The sequence below is a fragment of the Triticum aestivum genome, chromosome 7D (genome assembly GCF_018294505.1).
Source record: "Triticum aestivum cultivar Chinese Spring chromosome 7D, IWGSC CS RefSeq v2.1, whole genome shotgun sequence".
Classification (NCBI taxonomy): Eukaryota; Viridiplantae; Streptophyta; class Magnoliopsida; order Poales; family Poaceae; genus Triticum; species Triticum aestivum.
The window spans coordinates 101,610,825-101,627,666 of NC_057814.1; positions in this window are offsets into that span (position 1 = coordinate 101,610,825).

Here is a 16,842-nt window from a genome sequence, read left to right on the forward strand (position 1 = left end):
TTAGATGCACAGTTCGGGACCCCCTACCCTAGAGCCGCCGGTTTTGACATCGACACTCGCCTCCTGACAGATTGACCCATTTGCACTTAAACAAATGGACCTTAAAATCATGTCCGTAGTCAAGTTCCCATATGTCCACTATGTAACCATAATATGTGTCCTTTCCCCTATTGGTTACTGCATCAAAGCGGACACCGCTGTTTTGGTTGGTGCTCTTTTCATCTTGGGCGATCGTGTAAAATGTATTCCCATTTATCTCGTATCCTTTGTAAGTCAATATAGTCGAAGATGGTCCCCTGGACAACGAGTACAACTCATCATAAACAGTGGTGTCACCTCTGAGACATGTTTCCAACCAACTGCTGAAAGTCCTTATGTGTTCACATGTAATCCAGTCGTCACACTGCTCCGGGTGTTTGGAGCGCAGACTGTTCTTGTGTTCATCGACATACGGGGTCCCAAGGTAGAGTTCTGTAGAACTGTGTAGTGTGCTTCAGACCAAGAATGCCCGTCCCTGCATATTATTGAGTCCCCTCCAAGCGCGCCTTTTCCAGTCAGTCTCCCCTCATACCACAATTTAGGGAGACCAATCTTATTAAGGTCAGGAATGAAGTCAACTAAAAATCCAATGACATCCTCTGTTTGATGGCCCGTGGAGATGCTTCCTTCTGGCCTAGCGTGGTTACGGGCATATTTCTTTAGGACTCCCATGAACCTCTCAAAGGGGAACATATTGTGTAGAAATACAGGGCCCATAATGATAATCTCGTCGACTAGATGAACTAGGACGTGCGTCATGATATTGAAGAAGGATGGTGGGAACACCAACTCAAAACTGACAAGACATTGCGCCACATCACTCCTTAGCCTTGGTATGATTTCTGGATCGATCACCTTCTGAGAGATTGCATTGAGGAATGCACATAGCTTCACAATGGCTAATCGGACGTTTTCCGGTAGAAGCCCCGTCAATGCAACCGGAAGCAGTTGCGTCATAATCACATGGCAGTCATGAGACTTTAGGTTCTAGAACTTTTTCTCTGGCATATTTATTATTCCCTTTATATTCGACGAGAAGCCAGTCGGGACCTTCATACCGAGCAGGCATTCAAAAAAGATTTCCTTCTCTTCTTTGGTAAGAGTGTAGCTGGCAGGACCTTCATACTGCTTTGGAGGCATGCCGTCTTTTTCGTGCAAACGTTGCAGGTCCTCCCATGCCTCCGGTGTATCTTTTGTCTTCCCATACACGCCCAAGAAGCCTAGCAGGTTCACGCAAAGGTTCTTCGTCACGCGCATCACGTCGATTGAAGAGCGGACCTCTAGGTATTTCTAGTAGGGTAGGTCCCAAAATATAGATTTCTTCTTCCACATGCGTGTGCGTCCCTCAGCGTCATTCAGAACAGATAGTCCGCCGGGACCCTTTCCAAAGATTACGTGTAAATCATTGACCATAGCAAGTACGTGATCACCGGTACGCATGGCGAGCTTCTTCCGGTGATCTGCCTCACCTTTGAAATGCTTGCCTTTCTTTCGACATTGATGGTTGGTCGCAAGAAATCGACGATGGCCCAGGTACACATTCTTCCTGCATTTTGTCGGTGTACAAAAGTAGGGGCTCTCCTTTTGACCCCTTTACTTGTGCATGGGCAGTCAGAGCCGCGCGCCACGGCCACACTTAGTAGGGCAGAGGAGGGAAGCCGGAGAGAAGCCAAAGCACGAGACAACCAAGGCAACGCCAAGACCAGAAACACAGGAGAGCAAGAGGGCAAGGTGGAGTCCCCCGGCAAGATCCTTGCCGAGGCAGCCTCCGCAGCCCCCGCAAGAGCCTTGCCGGGGAACCTTGCCCAACGCCAGCAGGGCGAGCCACCCTTGAGCCCAAGGGTTCCAAACGCCGTCAATAACTACATTGGAACCAGGGCTCGGGAGGCACCTCTGTGGTGGCATGCAGATCTTTGTCAAGATCATAAATACACAGGATCAGATGAGGGCCAGAAGACGGCGACCCTCAGCGGGATTCCAGCCGAGGAAATCCACAAGACCCCCGGCAAGCGCCTTGCCGGGGACGACCGCAGTGCCACAGCAAGACCCTTGCAGCCCCCCCGGCAAGACCCTTGCCGCGGGCATCAGCAGGGCCACAGCCAGGCCCGCGTCAGCCAAGACTCCACCGCCGTCCCCAAGCAGCTGCTAGCTCAACCAGCTGGCAGGCGACTGCACGCGTGGCAACGGGCGGCCTCTACACCAACTCAGTAAGCACCTGTGTGGTGGCATGCAGATCTTCATGAAGATCCTACCACCGCGCCACCTCAGCTGCCTGCCTGCCTACATGGCGCCACATGCATCGCTGGCCTGGGCGCGTGTTGAAGCGAGGCGGGGCGGCGACGGACGGGACGGGCCTCGTTCCCGTCCCCGCCTTGCCAGCAGAGTCTGACGCCATCGGAGAGGGCCCGCGCAGCCAAATGAAGTGGTGCAGAAAAAAGAAGATGATGCAGCACCCGGTTTACTTTGTCAGCTCCCTCTTGCAGGGGCTAGGTCAAGGTACTCCGGTGTGCAGAAATTGCTCTTCGGCCTCCTTATGGCCTCGAGGAAGCTGCGTCATTACTTCCAAGCCCACGAGATCACTGTCGTCATCCGCCTCCCGTTGCAACGGATACTGCACAACCCAGACGCAACCGGAAGGATTATGGAGTGGGCCTTGGAGTTATCAAGCTTTGATTTGAAGTTTGAAAGTACTTCGACAATCCAGAGCAGAGTCTTGGCGGAGTTCATTGCAGAATGGACCTCAACGCCTGACGAGGAAATCCAGGAGACCACTCTCCCCGGCAAGGAAGCAAGTCACAACTGGACCATGTACTTTGACGGGGCTTTCTCGCTGCAAGGCGCCGGTGCTGGTGTGCTGCACGTCGCACCCACCGGAGAGCACCTCAAGTATGTAATCCAGATGCACTTTCCCAGGGAGATGTCCACCACCAACACTGCTGAGTATGATGGGTTGCTTGCCGGTCTCAGGATCGCTGCAGACCTCGGGGTTAAGAAGCTCATCATCAGCGGTGATTCGCAGCTTGTCGTCAGACAAGTCAACAAAGATTATCAGAGCCCATTGATGGAGGCCTACATAGATGAGGCGAGGAAGCTGGAGGAGCGCTTTGACGGTATACAAGCGGAGCACGTTCCCTGAGCGGAGAACGACATTGCCGATTACCTGTCAAAGCGTGCTGCATTCAAGCTACCTGTGGAACCAGGTACTTTTTTGCTTCGGTTAACTCAACCATCCGTCGAACCATCAACGGAGCAGAACAAACGGAGGAAATCGGCCCCCGGCAAGTACTTTCCCGCTGAGCCCCCAGGGGCCACCGGCAAGGGTGTTGCCGTGGATTCTGAGCCTGCCGAGGAGCGACTCACTCCGGCAGGCCATCAAGCCCTGGTCGTAGAGACGGCCGCTCCCATGGCAGAAGAAATGCCTTTGGTCCTTGCCGTCGAGCCCCAGGCTCTAGCATGGGCACAGCATATCGTCCGATTCCTCCAAACAGGGGAGCTTCCTGAGGAGCAGGAAGAAGCGGAGAAAGTAGCCCGTCGGTCTGCTATGTATCAGTTCGTCGATGACGTCTTGTACAGGAAGAGACCGAACGGTGTGAAATTGAAGTGCATTCCCCGAGAGGAAGGACTGGAACTGTTGGCGGAGATACACAGAGGCATATGTGGCTCCCACATAGGGTCAAGGGCCCTTGCCGGCAAGGCATTCCGATAGGGTTTCTTCTGGCCCACTGCCCTCCAGGATGCAACGGCACTAGTAACCAAGTGTGAAGCGTGTCAGTTCCATTCGAAGAAGCTTCATCAACCAGCTCAAGCCCTTCAAACAACTCCTCTTTCCTGGCCATTCCCGGTCTGGGGGCTCGACATCCTGGGCCCTTTCCCCCGCGCTGTCGGGGGCTTTGAGTACTTGTACGTTGCGATCGACAGGTTCACAAAGTGGCCGGAGGTGGAAGCAGTGAGGAAGGTGACAGCACAGTCAGCCGTCAAGTTCTTCAAGGGGCTAGTGTGCCGTTTTGGTGTGCCAAACAGAGTCATCACGGACAAAGGCACACAGTTCAAAAGCCACACCTTCATGCAATACATCCCAGACCTCGGTAGCAAGGTCTGTTTCGCTTCTGTGGCACACCCACGGAGCAACGGCCAGGCGGAGAGGGCAAATGCTGAAGTGTTGCGAGGCATGAGGACAAAGACTTTTGACAGGCTGCACAAGAGGGGAAGGCGCTGGATTGATGAGTTGTCGGTGGTTCTTTGGTCGATAAGGACGACGCCAAATCGAGCCACCGGCCAGACACCCTTTGCCCTGGTATACGGGGCAGAAACAGTTCTCCCCACCGAACTCATATACGGGTCACCTCGAGTGCTCTCTTATGACGAGCTTGAGCAAGAGCAATTGCGGCAAGATGATGCAACGCTCCTTGAGGAAGATCGTCTTCGGGCGGCTGTGAGAGCAGCACTCTACCAGCAAGCCTTGCGCCGCTACCATAGCCGCAAGGTTCATGCCCGAAGTTTTGAGGAAGGCGACCTTGTTCTTCGGCGCGTTCAATCGGCCAAGAATTCCAACAAGTTGACGCCAAAGTGGGAAGGCCCTTATCGTGTAATACGAGTCACCAGGCCTGGCGCAGTCCGCCTGGAGACCGAAGATGCTATTCCAGTGAGCAACTCCTGGAACATCGAACATCTTCGCAAGTTTTACCTATAAGGCGCGGTTGCCGGGCCTCCCGGCAAGCCACCTTTTGTACAAGCTTTGCCGGCAAGGCATGTAACCCTCTGTACAAAGCCAGGCGCAGACCCTAAGCATAAATAAATGAAGCGCTGGCGCCCTAAGTTATAGCATGCATGCTAGGTTAAGTCTCTCCCTCGGTTAGGGTTGATAGTGCTTAGCGGTGACTAACCCCTAGCCTAGAGGTCGAGTGTACGTCTTTCTGTCCTCTTTGGTTTGCAGGGCACGTGGACACTTCTGCTGAGCCACTTGGAAGGAAGAGAATGAACCGGCGCTCCGACCCCGGCAAGCCAAGACTGCCGAGGGCTGAAGACACAAGGATCCAACCACGGCAAGCCAAAGTTGCCGGGGGCTGCGGATTCAGATAAGTCTTTCATCCCCTGTTATGCATTTCCGTATGGAACTGGGACATGTGAAACCTCGTTTATATTCTTAAACCACCATGCTCCCCTTTTCCTGTACCACAGAGCTATCCCCTGGGTCGAAACTTGGTCGTAGTCGCGGTGGCAAGAAAATGAACGAGGGGCCTAACTCTACTTCGCCCCTGCCTCCGCCAAGGGCGTGAGAATGGTCAACTGAAGTGGGGGGACGGCAAGGCCTGTTGCCGGGCGACAATGTTTATCTTAAAAATAACAAGGATTCGTTCCTTGGCATGGGCCTCGCTCACGCACAAAGAACCCGGCAAGCACCCTTTTTCATTAAAAATGTCCCATACAGGTACAGTTCGTACGGAATAAAAACATGAGCAAGGGAATTATAAGTTTTAAATCTAACAAGTGCCCGCAGGCTTACAAACTGAAAAAAGATAAGATGCCCGTAATCCCTTTCTTGTCCCTCTCCTCAGAAGATGGAACAAGGTAGTATGAGGGCGAAAGGAGCGCCTAGGCAAGGTGCGAGAAGCAGAAGGCACCAAGAGAGCATCCCCGTGCCGGGAGAGGAGCTGGAAGATGAGGCAGCGGCCCGCCAATACGCGACGAAGGCGTCGGTGCCCGCGTACTCCGATTTGACGGCCGCTGCCCGCCTTCTTCGCCTTCTCCGGCCCTCCTACGCCAGCCACCCAAGGCGGCGACGGGGAACACGCCGATGGAGAGCTTGACGAGGAAGGCCCTCGGCAGGGCTCGAGGCCGAGGGAGGGGCGACGTGGTCAGTCGGAGTTGAGGTCGGCGTCCCGCCGCTCGACGCCCTCGTCGTCGCTGTCGTTGTCCTTGTCACTCCCGCTCAAGGAGGAATCTTCATCGTCGGAGGAGCTCTCCAGGCAGCACTTCAGGTGAGTTCCAAGATCTCCAAAGACCTTGACGGAGAGCAGGCCATCCTCCATTAACTTGAAGTAGAGGACGAGCCCCGCCGTCAGGCTGTGGATGCGAGCGAACGTCTTCCATCCACGACGGAGGTACATGACCTGAGGAGCGGGGAAGTCGACGTCGACCCGCGTGCCGCCATTCCCGCAGCCCCTCATGTGCAACCTGAGGGTCTGGGGTGGATCACGCTCCATCTCCCGAGCAAACGGGGTAGGAAGACGAAGACGACGACGCGGTGGCCGGTGCAGCCTGATGAAGAACTCACAGGGCTGGTCCCCAACGTGGCCCTCCATCGGGAGAGGCACCGCTGGCGGAGGCAGGGCTGGTGCACCGCCCCGTCCACCTCTTCCCCGAGCGTCACGGCGACCTCGGCCTCGCCCCCTTCCCCTTCCCCTCACGGCCGGCTCCGCCGCCGCGAGCTCCTGGGAAGGAGGGACGCGCCGTCGAGCAGCAACCCTCGCTGCGACCGTTGAAGGGCCGGCACCTCCTCTCGCCATAGCAGATGGAAGAAAGGAGCGGAGGTAGAAGGAAATGGATGATGGAAGAATGTGGGATGCCGTCCCCCTCCCCTTCTTATAAAGGGGCAGAGTCAGGGCTCAGCCGCCCCACTCAACCAATCCAGTCATCGGGGGCGCAGGAAATCAGGACCGACCCGCTGCCCCAATCAGCGACGGCCCGGTTTCCCACCTCCATCACCTGCCCCCCGCATGAAGGACACGTGGTGAGCAAGCGAGAATCGAGAAGACGGGTGAGGCGACCGTTCCCCACCCCGTGATCGTGGGGCGCGGATGATTTGAGGACCGTGACCCGAGTCCACCCAGTAAATGGGTCGCGCCTCTGTACCTCCCTCTTTTCATGGGGAAGGCGCGAGCCGCCTCTTTACTTCTACGTGACGCATGCATGCGGAGACCGCCCCATGCATGACTCCCACGTCACACACGATCCCCCACGTCGCGCATTCAACACGGGTCGTGGGGAAGCGCAACGGATGAACAGTTACTACGGTGGAAATCCGCCCCACCTGCCCGCGCACTATTCTGGGCCTAGCCCAACAACGCGTCGCGTTTATGTGTGGCCCAGGCCCGGGGGCTCCTGTCGGTGTACAAAAGTAGGGGCTCTCCTTTTGACCCCTTTACTTGTGCACGGGCAGTCAGAGCCGCGCGCCACGGCCACACTTAGCAGGGCAGAGGAGGGAAGCCGGAGAGAAGCCGAAGCACGAAACAACCAAGGCAACGCCAGGACCAGAAACATAGGAGAGCAAGAGGGCAAGGTGGACTCCCCTGGAAAGATCCTTGACGAGGCAGCCTCCGCAGCCCCGGCAAGAGCCTTGCCGGGGCAACTTGCCCAATGCCAGCAGGGCGAGCCACCCTTGAGCCCAAGGGTTCCAAACGCCGTAAATAACTACATTGGAACTAGGGCTCGGGAGGCACCTCCGTGGTGGCATGCAGATCTTTGTCAAGATCATAAATACACAGGATCAGATGAGGGCCAGAAGACGGCGACCCTCGGCGGGATTCCAGCCGAGTAAATCCACAAGACCCCCGGCAAGAGCCTTGCCGGGGACGACCGTAGTGCCACGACAAGACCCTTGTCGGGCCCCCCGGCAAGACCCTTGCCGAGGGCATCAGCAGGGCCACAGCCAGGCCCGCGTCAGCCAGGACTCCACCGCCGTCCCAAAGCAGCTGCTAGCTTAACCAGCTGGGCAGGCGACTGCGTGGCAACGGGCGGCCTCTACACCAACTCAACAAGCACCTGTGTGGTGGCATGCGGATCATCGTGAAGATCCTACCACCACGCTACCTCAGCTGCCTGCCTGCCTACATGGCGCCACATGCATCGCTGGCCTGGGCGCGTGTCGAAGCGAGGCGGGGCGGCGATGGACGGGACGGGCCTCGTTCCCGTCCCCAATAAAGCTAATGGACACCTAAGTAGCGCATTGAATGCGTTTTGTCCCGTAATGTCGAGCGATAAGCTCGCGCACTATATACCTTTCCACCTCCTGTGTGCCACTATGGCAGCCCCTTTTGCTTATAAAAGGAGGCCCGAGGCGACCAGGAGAAGGATTCGGCTCTTTTGAACTATGCAGCCTCCATAGCTAGTTCGAGAGCTCAAGAACACTCTCAAATACACACCAAAGCAGGACTAGGGTATTACGCATCCTTGCGGCCCGAACCTAGGTAAACGATCTATGTGTTGACTTCTAAACCTGCTCTTCTTTCAACCCCGCGCCCCGCCAACCGTAGTAGGGATTCCTGTGATCCCATAGGTGTCGTTTCCCTAACACATTTGTCCAGGTATATACTTTCGGTGTCAACTAAACAGTGCGTGCATGCGTGGTATCCCTTGTTTGTCTGTCCTGAAAGGTTACTGAGAGCGGACCATTCGTTGATAGTTACAAACAGCAACGCGTGCAGGTTAAATTCCTCCTGTTTGTGCTCATCCCACACACGTACACCGTTTCCATTCCACATCTGTAAAAGTTCTTCAACTAATGGCCTTAGGTACACATCAATGTCGTTGTCGGGTTGCTTAGGGCCTTCGATGAGAACTGGCATCATAATGAACTTCCTCTTCATGCACATCCAAGGAGGAAGGTTATACATACATAGAGTCACGGGCCAGGTGCTGTGATTGCTGCTCTGCTCCCCGAAAGGATTAATGCCATCCGCGCTTAAACCAAACCATACGTTCCTTGGGTCACCTGCAAACTCAGCCCAGTACTTTCTCTCGATTTTTCTCCACTGCGACCCGTCAGCGGGTGCTCTCAACTTCCCGTCTTTCTTACGGTCCTCTCTGTGCCATTGCATCAACTTGGCATGCTCTTCGTTTCTGAACAGGCGTTTCAACCATGGTATTATAGGAGCATACCACATCACCTTCGCAGGAACCCTCTTCCTGGGGGGCTCGCCGTCAACATCACCAGGGTCATCTCGTCTGATCTCATACCGCAATGCACCGCATACCGGGCATGCGTTCAAATCCTCGTACGCACCGCGGTAGAGGATGCAGTCATTAGGGCATGCATGTATCTTCTGCACCTCCAATCCTAGAGGGCATACGACCTTCTTTGCTGCGTATGTACTGTCGGGCAATTCGTTATCCTTTGGAAGCTTCTTCTTCAATATTTTCAGTAGCTTCTCAAATCCTTTGTCGGGCACAGCATTCTCTGCCTTCCACTGCAGCAATTCCAGTACGGTACCGAGCTTTGTGTTGCCATCTTTGCAATTGGGGTACAACCCTTTTTTGTGATCCTCTAACATGTGATCGAACTTCAGCTTCTCCTTTTGACTTTCGCACTGTCTCCTTGCATCAACAATGACCCGGCGGAGATCATCATCGGGCACAATATCGCCTGGTTCCTCTTGATCTTCAGCAGCTTCCCCCATTGCAGCATCACCGTATTCCGGGGGCACATAGTTGTCATCGTCCTCTTCTTCTTCACTGTCTTCCATCATAACCCCTATTTCTCCGTGCTTGGTCCAAACATTAGAGTGTGGCATGAAACCCTTATAAAGCAGGTGGCTGTGAAGGATTTTCCGGTCAGAGTAAGACTTCGTATTCCCACATATAGGGCATGGACAGCACATAAAACCATTCTGCTTGTTTGCCTCAGCCACTTCGAGAAAATTATGCACGCCCTTAACGTACTCGGAGGTGTGTCTCATGATACATCCATTGCCGGTTCATCTGCGTGCATTATATATAATTAAGTGTGTCAAAAACCATTACAGAATATCATGAATAGATAAGTGACCAAATTAATAGAAGTTCATCATCACATTAAAACCAAAGTACATACATAGTTCTCATTGACAAGCAATAATAAAAGTAAGAAAATTAGACAAGTATCTATCTAAAGTAAGAATTCTTTTCTTTCAGAAAGAAGATAAGAACAAGAGGCTCAGCACGGTGGTGCCGGCGACGAGATCGGCGCGGGTGATCGACGGCGGTGAAGACGGGGACAGGACGTGACGGACCGCTAAACCTATGCAAATCTCGGGGAAAATGGAGCTTGGAGGTCGAGCTTCAAGAGGACAAAGCTTAACTAGTGTGGCTCGGGCATTTCATCGAACACCTCATGTGCATAGGAGGTGAGCTAGAGCACCCAAATACCCTCCCCTTGTCGGCCAGAAAAAACGGAGCACTTTGGAGTGCTCTGCTGCGGCGATGGGGTATATATAGGCAACTCATTTGTCCCGGTTCGTGGCTGGAACCGGTACTAAAGCCACCCCTTCTGTCCCGGTTCGAGCCACGAACCGGGACAAATGTATGTGGGCCAGGAGCGAGGCCCATTGGTCCCGGTTCGTGCCAGGAACCGGGACAAATGGGTCCAGACGAACCGGGACCAATGCCCACGAGGCCCCGGCCGGCCCCCTGGGCTCACGAACCGGGACGTATGCCCCCCATGGGTCCCAGTTCGTGACTGAACCGGGACTAATGGGCTGGCCAGGCCCGAACCAAAGCCCTGTTTTCTACTAGTGTATGAAAGAATTATGAATGGTGGCTTTGCCACAAATACGATGTCAGCTACATGATCATGCAAAGCAATATGACAATGATGGAGCGTGTCATAATAAACGAAATGGTGGAAAGTTGCATGGCAATATATCTCGGAATGGCTATGGAAATGCCATAATTGGTAGGTATGGTGGCTGTTTTGGGGAAGGTATATGGTGGGTTTATGGTATAGGCAAAAGTTGCACGACACTAGAGAGGCTAGCAATGGTGGAAGAGTGAGAGTGCGTATAATCCATGGACTCAACATTATTCATAAAGAACTCATATACTTATTGCAAAAATCTATTAGTTATCGAAATGAAGTAGTACGCGCATGCTCCTAGGGGGGTAGATTGGTAGGAAAAGACTATCGCTCATCCCCGACCGCCACTCATAAGGAAGACAATCAATAAATAAATCATGCTCCGACTTCATCACATAACGGTTCACCATACGTGCATGCTACGGGAATCACAAACTTTAACACAAGTATTTCTCAAATTCACAATTACTCACTAGCATGACTCTAATATCACCATCTTCATATCTCAAAACAATCATAAGGAATCATACTTCTCATAGTATTCAATGCACTTTATATGAAAGTTTTTATTATATCCCTCTTGGATGCCTATCATATTAGGACTAAATTTATAACCAAAGCAAATTACCATGTTGTTCAGAGACTCTCAAAATAATATAAGTGAAGCACGAGAGTTAATCAATTTCTATAAAATAAAGCCACCGCCGTGCTCTAAAAAGATATAAGTGAAGCACTAGAGCAAAATTGCCTAGCTCAAAAGATATAAGTGAAGCACATAGAGTATTCTAATAAATCACGATTCATGCGTGTCTCTCTCAAAAGGTGTGTACAGAAAGGATGATTGTGGCAAACTAAAAATCAAAGACTCAAATCATACAAGACGCTCCAAGCAAAACACATACCATGTGGTGAATAAAAATATAGCCTCAAGTAAAGTTGCCGATAGACGAAGACGAAAGAGGGGATGCCTTCCGGGGCATCCCCAAGCTTAGGTTCTTGCCACTCCTTATTCCATAGTCCATCAAATCCTTACCCAAAACTTGAAAACTTCACAACACAAAACTCAACAGAAAATCTCATAAGCTCCGTTAGTATAAGAAAATAAATCACCACTTTTGGTACTGTTGTGAACTCATTATTTATTTATATTGGTGTAATATCTACTGTATTCCAACTTTTCCATGGTTCATACCCCCCGATACTAGCCATAGATTCATCAAAATAAGAAAACAACACATAGAAAACAGAATCTGTCAAAAACAGAACAGTCTGTAGCAATCTGGATATTTTGAATACTTCTGTAACTCCAAAAATTCTGAAAAATTAGGAAAAGCTAAGCAATTTGTTTATTAATCTTCTGAAAAAATAATCAACTCAAAATCACGCTTCTGTTAAAAATGAGAATTATTTTCCTGGGCACAAAAGTTTCTATTTTTCAGCAAGATCAAATCAAATATCATCGTAAGCTATCCCAAAGGTCTTACTTGGCACAAATACTAATTAAAACACAAAACCACATCTAATTAGAGTCTAGATAAATTATTTAATGCAACAACAACAACAACAACAACAACAACAACAACAACAACAGCAGCAGCAGCAGCAGCAGCAGCAGCAGCAGCAGCAGCAACAACAACAACAACAACAACAACAACAACAACAACAACAACAACAACAACAAAGCCTTTAGTCCCAAACAAGTTGGGGTAGGCTAGAGGTGAAACCCATAAGATCTCGCAACCAACTCATGGCTCTGGCACATGGATAGCAAGCTTCCACGCACCCCTGTCCATAGCAGGTATCTCTTAACGGACTCCTCCCATGTCAAATTCGGTCTACCCCGCCCTCTCTTGACACTCTCCGCACGCGTTAGCCATCCGCTATGCACTGGAGCTTCTGGAGGCCTGCGCTGAATATGCCCAAACCATCTCAGACGATGTTGGACAAGCTTTTCTTCAATTGGTGCTACCCCAACTCTATCTCGTATATCATCATTTTGGACTCGATCCTTCCTCATGTGGCCACACATCCATCTCAACATACGCATCTCCGCCACACATAACTGTTGAACATGTCGCCTTTTAGTCGGCCAACACTCAGCACCATACAACATTGCGGGTCGAACCGACGTCCTGTAGAACTTGCCTTTTAACTTTTTCAAAAGCAAAAACAAAAATAAAATTGGGTTGTCTGCCAACAAGCGCTATTGTTTAACGCCCTTAGCTAGGCGTAAAACATGAGTAGATCTAGATATCCTCATCTTTGGCATGCAATCCATAAGTGGCTCTCATAATAGATTCATAAGGCAATTTAATTTTCTTTCTTGGAAAGTGTTCCATATCTTTCCTTAATGGAAATTGAAATCTAATGTTTCCTTCTTTCATATCAATAATTGCACCTATCGTTCTAAGGAAAGGTCTACCAAGAATAATAGGACATGTAGGATTGCAATCTATATCTAGAACAATGAAACCTACGGGAACATAATTCCTATTTGCAACAATAAGAACATCATTAATCCTTCACATAGGCTTCGTAATAGTGGAATCTGCAAGATGCAAATTTAAAGAACAATCATCAAATTCACGGAAACCTAACACATCACATAAATTTTTTGGAATTGTGGAAACACTAGCACCCAAATAACACAAAGCATGGCACTCATAATCTTTAATCTTAATCTTAATAGTAGGTTCCCACTCATCATAAAGTTTTCTAGGGATAAAAACTTCCAATTCAAGCTTTTCTTCAAAAGATTGCATCATAGCATCAACGATATGTTTAGTAAAAGCTTTGTTTTGATTATAAGCATGAGAAGAATTCAACATGGATTGCAACAAGGAAATACAATCTATTAAAGAACAATTATCATAATTAAATTCCTTGAAATCCAAAAGAGTGGGTTCATTGCTACTTAAAGTTTTGACATCTCTAATCCCACTTTTATCAATTTTTGCATCAAGATCTAAAAACTCCGAACCATTGGGACGCCTTTTAACTAAAGTTGACTCATCTCCGGTCCCATCTTTATCAAGATTTATATTGTAAAACAAAGATTCAATAGGAGTCACATCAATCACTTTAAGATCTTCATCATTACTTTCACGGAAACTAGAAGAACATGCTTTTATAAACCAATCCTTTTTTGCACGCATCTTAGCGGTTCTTTCTTTGCACTCATAAATGGAAATTCTCATAGCTTTGAGAGACTCATTGATATCATGCTTGGGTGTGATAGATCTAAGTTTCAAGGAATCAACATCAAGAGAAATTATATCCACGTTCCTAGCCAAATCATCAATCTTAAGCAATTTTTCTTCAATCAAAGCATTGAAATTCTTTTGCGAACTCATAAATTCTGTAACACTATTCTCAAAATTAGAGGGAATCTTATTATAATTTCCATAAGAATTGTTGTAGGAATTACTAGGAAACGGCCTAGGATTAAAATTACCCCCATACGCGTTATTACCAAAATTGTTCCTACCAACAAAATTCACATCCATAGATTCATTATTATTTTCAATCAAAGTAGAAAAAGGCATATAATTAGGATCAATAGGAGCACTTTTGCTAGCAAATAATTAACCATAATATTATCTAGGAGTTTAATAGCTTCTCCTAAAGTAATTTACATAAAAGTACCTCCCGCGGCTGAATCTAAAAGATTTCTATAAGCAAAATTCAATCCGGCATAAATTTTTTGTATTATCATCCACAAATTCAAACCATGAGTATGGCAGTTTTGTATCATCAATTTCATCCTCTCCCAAGATTGTGCAACATGTTCATGATCAAGTTGCTTAAAATTCATAATATCGTTTCTAAGGGAGATGATCTTAGCGGGAGGAAAATACTTGGAAATAAAAGCATCTTTACACTTATTCCATGAATCAATAGTATTTTTAGGAAAAGATGAAAACAGAGTTTTAGCACGATGTCGAAGTGAGAACGGAAATAGCTTCAATTTAACAATATAAATTTCATAGTGGTGGCCTTCATGGGACCCAAGCGGCGGCGGCCTCCTATGTTCTACTTCTTCTCGATGATGGCGGCGGACGCGGAGGCGTTGGCCACCGACTAGTCGCTCTCCGCGCACCCGGCTTCTGTCTCTGCCTGCATGGCGCGGTCGCAGGCATGGAGGTGTTGTCGCGGACACAGGAGGCGTGCTACTTCTTGAGATTGTGTTGGTTTTTCCCTTGAAGAGGAAAGGGTGATGCAGCAAAGTAGAGTAAGTATTTCCCTCGGTTTGAGAACCAAGGTATCAATCCAGTAGGAGACAACGAACAAGTCACCGAGTACCTGCACAAACAATCAACAACTTGCACCCAACGCGATAAAGGGGTTGTCAATCCCTTCACGGTTACTTGCAAAAGTGATATCTGATAGAGATTGATAAACGGTAAAGGAAATATTTTTGGTATTTTTGGTTTATAGATCGGAAAGTAAAAGATTGCAAAGGAAGTAACTCGGAAACTAAAATTGTAGATCGGAAACTTATATGATGGAAAATAGACCCGGGGGTCTTAGGTTTCACTAGAGGCTTCTCGCAAGATAATATTACGGTGGGTTAACAAATTATTGCCGAGCAATTGATAGAAAAGCGCAAAGTTATGACGATATCTAAGGCAATGATGTTGGGGAACATAGTATTTCAAAAAATTTCTACGATCACGAAAGATCTATCTAGGAGAAGCACAGCAACAAGCGGGGAGAGTGTGTCCACGTACCCTCATAGACCGAAAGCGGAAGTGTTTAGTAACGCGGTTGATGTAGTCGAACGTCTTCGCGATCCAACTGATCCAAGTATCGAACGCACGGCACCTCCGCAATCTACACACGTTCAGCTCGGTGACGTCCCTCGAACTCTTGATCCAGTTGAGGCCGAGGGAGAGTTCCGTCGGCACGACGGTGTCGTGACGGTGATGATGAAGTTACAGGTGCAGGGCTTCGCCTAAGCACTAAGACGATATGACCGAGGTGTGTAACTGTGGAGGGGGCATCGCACACGGCTAAAAGATCAACTTGTGTGTTCTAGGGTGCTCCCTACCCCCGTATATAAAGGAGGGAGAGGGAGAGGCAGCTGGCCCTAGGGGGCGCGCCAAGGTGTGGAGTCCTACTAGGACTCCCTAGTCCTAGTAGGATTCCACCTCTCACACGGAGTAGGAAAGGGGGAATGAAGAAGGAGAAGGAAAGGGGGCCGGCCCCCTTCTCCTACTCCAAATTGGCGTCCTGCCCAAGGGGGGCGCACCAGCCCCTTGTGGGCTGGTGTGCTTCCCTATTATGGCCCATAAGGCCCATAACTTCTCCCGGGGGGTTCCGGTAACCTCCCGGCACTCCGGAAAATACCTGAACTTCTCCGGAACCATTCCGATGTCCGAATGTAGCCTTCCAATATATCAATATTTATGTCTCGACCATTTCGAGAGTCCTCGTCATGTCTGTGATCTCATCCGGGACTCCGAACAAACTTCGGTTCATCAAATCACATAACTCATAATACAAATCGTCATCGAACATTAAGCGTGCGGACCCTACGGGTTCGAGAACTATGTAGACATGACCGAGACACATCTCCGGTCAATAACCAATAGCGGAACCTGGATGCTCATATTGGCTCCTACATATTCTACGAAGATCTTTATCGGCCAAACCGCATAACAACATACGTTGTTCCCTTTGTCATCGGTATGTTACTTGCCTGAGATTCGATCGTCGGTATCATCATACCTAGTTCAATCTAGTTATCGAAAAGTCTCCTTACTCGTTCCGTAATACTTCACCCCGCAACTAACTCATTAGTCACATTGCTTGCAAGGCTTCTAGTGATGAGCATTACCGAGAGGGCCCAGAGATACCTCTCCGAAACACGGGGTGACAAAGCCTAATCTCGATCTATGCCAACTCAACAAATACCTTCGGAGACACCTGTAGAGCATCTTTATAATCACCCAGTTACGTTGTGACGTTTGATAGCACACAAGGTGTTCCTCCGGTATTCGGGAGTTGCATAATCTCATAGTCTGAGGAACATGTATAAGTCATGAAGAAAGCAGTAGCAATGAAACTGTAACGATCATAATGCTAAGCTAACGAATGGGTCTTGTTCGTCACATCATTCTCCTAATGATGTGATCCCGTTCATCAAATGACAACACATGTCTATGGTTAGGAAACATAACCATCTTTGATAAACGAGCTAGTCAAGTAGAGGCATACTAGGGACACTTATGTTTTGTCTATGTATTCACACA